The sequence below is a fragment of the Montipora foliosa genome, chromosome 10, assembly GCF_036669935.1.
Source record: "Montipora foliosa isolate CH-2021 chromosome 10, ASM3666993v2, whole genome shotgun sequence".
Taxonomy (NCBI): Eukaryota; Metazoa; Cnidaria; class Anthozoa; order Scleractinia; family Acroporidae; genus Montipora; species Montipora foliosa.
In genome coordinates this window covers 25,737,613-25,740,112 of record NC_090878.1, presented here as the reverse complement: position 1 = coordinate 25,740,112, position 2,500 = coordinate 25,737,613, and the positions used below count along the sequence as shown (strand labels likewise).

Genomic DNA, 2,500 nt, shown 5'->3' with positions numbered 1-2,500 from the left:
CTAAGGACGTTTTTCAAGGAGCTAACTTTTCCCTCACCGCCAAAGGTCTCGAGATCAAAGTACACGTATTCGAGCATCATCGCCATTGGATCCTCACCATACGGCCTTGAATGAAACAATGTTTTTGTGCTTGGTGAATGTTGCCTTAAAATCCTGAGCTGTAATTAACAACTTTTTTACAATTACATTTTCTGCGGGCTTTCCTTCAGCTTGAAACTTAGTCAAAAACACCGCTCCAAAGGTGCCTTGACCATCACTTCTTAGCCGACGAGGTCTTCCCACCGAAACCTCGGCAAACCAGCAAATCCGTTCAGCCTTTTCCTTTTCCTGGCAAAAGCCAAGGGAAACTAAAACTCAACCGTGATCACTTAACATCAACTGGGCAGAGAAAAGACAAAACATTGCCTGTCGCGAAAATTATTTTTTATGGTTTCGCCTTCATCGCGACCATCTTTGGGAGAATTTACTATTTCTTTAATTGGCTTTTCATGCTTTTCGTCATCCACTGCTCAGATTTCCCCTTTATGTCTCGCTCATGTTCTTTGATTCTATCTTGCATAGGTCTTCCAGTCTCGCCGATGTAGACTTTACCGCATTTATAGGGAATCCTGTAAACCACGCCATCTTGTTTAGTGGGCTCGACAGCGTCTTTCGGTTGTACTAGATGTGATCTTTAATGTAGTCTCCGACTTGAAAACAGCGCGTATGCCTTGTTGCTGTAGGCAGCGGCAAAGTTGTTCGCCGCAGTGGACTTGTACTCGATCGTGGGCTCAGAAATGCTACTCGGTTTCCTGGTCTTGGTAATTTTCTGCAATAAAGAAAAAGGGTAACCATTAGAGACAAGAATAGAAGACAGGTGTTTCGTCTCCTTGGAGATAACAGAGGGTTTTGTTACGAGACGTTTGGCGAGCTCGTAGAGGCACTTGACAATACCGCGTTTTACTGATTGCTGGTGGTGGGAATCATACGCTAAGTAATGATCAGTGTGCGTAGGCTTCCTGTATACGCTGGTGGTGAGCTCGAGGCGGCCGTCCGGATCTCCTGAAACTGCGGTGTCAAGGAAAGCGAGTTTGTAGTCGTTCTCTGTCTCCATGGTGAAGCAAATGGAAGGCTGCTGGTTGTTCAGATTCTGTAAGAAGCTATCAACGTTTCCGCGATCCAGAATGGTGAAATTGTCGTCAACGTAGCATTTCCAGATCCTAGGTTTGTAGGCCGAAGTAGTTGTTGCCTGTTGTTCGAAACTCTCCATGAATAGGTTAGCAATAACAGCGGAGATCTGGCTTCCCATGGCTGCTCCTTCTAATTGTTATACTGGAATTATGTGGATCTCAATACGAGATCCAGGAGATCATCGATCTGAGCAGGAGTTAGTGTATTGCGTCCGCAAGGCTGGGGTCGTCCTCTAGTTTTCTTAGCGCGGTTTGTACAGCGGCGTCGATAGGAACGTTGGTAAACAGCGACTCTACGTCAAAAGACGCCATGATTTTGTTGTCTAGGATAGTCTCGCTGCTAATGGTGGATACGAAGTGAGCAGAATTAGTCACCGCGAAACCCGAGTTACCTGTTAAAGGAGATAAGATGTTAGCTAAGTAAGCAGATAAATCATATGCGAAGGTGTTAACGCATGACACAATAGGTCTTAAGATCGGCCTTGGGAATCTTTGGTAAACCGTAGATTCTAGGCGGCTGTTTGTGTCGAGGTCTGAGTTTGTTGTAAACGGCCTCTGATAGATATCCGCTTTGCTTCAAGGTTAGTAGCTTTTCGGACAACTTCCGGCTCAGACGGTCTGTCGGGTCTTTGTTGAGCAGCGGGTACGGTCCCTTCTCGATAAGGGTAGACATCTTATTGTGATAGGTGTTGGCATCCATAACTACGCTGGTGCGCCCTTTGTCCGCTGGGAGCACCTTGATGGACTCGTCCTCTTTTAAGCGTTTAAGGGCGCCTTGCATTTCCTTCGTGATGTTGGGCTCAGGTAGTTCTGCCTGTTGAAGGATATTGTTAACAGCTCTCCTGACCGTGTCTGCTTGTTCAGCGTCGAGTTGTCTGGTGGCTGATTCGACCTTGGCGATAATTTCCGTGGCAGGGATGTACGCAGGAGTTACAGCGAAGTTCAGTCCTTTCTTGAGCAGGGCTATCTTGGCATCGTCGAGGGACCTAGAAGATAAATTAATCCTTTCCTTTCCTTTCACATATTTTTTTATGATTGCTAACCTTTTAAGGCCCTTAATATAAACGTTGACCATGAAAAATAAAAAGTAATTGTTAGCCACTGTCATTCATTCAGTCCTCAATTGTTAATGTTATCATCATTATTGTTGATGGTGTTGTTGTTGTTATTATTGTTGTAGTTGTGTATTATTGCTATTATTGTTACCATTTATAGTATCTTAGTGCATATAAAGAGAGAGTATTTTTAATGTAATGTTTACAAAACGAGCAGCAGTGTTTTATCGGGGTTTAAAAACACGAGGCGTTGCCGAGTGTTTTTAGACTCGATAA

The 2,500-nt window shown here is 44.4% G+C and overlaps 1 protein-coding gene and 1 pseudogene across 3 annotated transcripts in view; one reads left to right on the top strand and one right to left on the bottom strand.

Annotated features, from left to right (window-relative positions):
- LOC137974287 (tauropine dehydrogenase-like) overlaps positions 1–2,500 on the top strand; it is a 20,582-nt gene that overhangs the window by 6,042 nt on the left and 12,040 nt on the right. The window lies entirely within an intron of this gene.
- LOC137974292 (uncharacterized) overlaps positions 582–2,500 on the bottom strand; it is a 3,940-nt pseudogene continuing 2,021 nt past the window's right edge.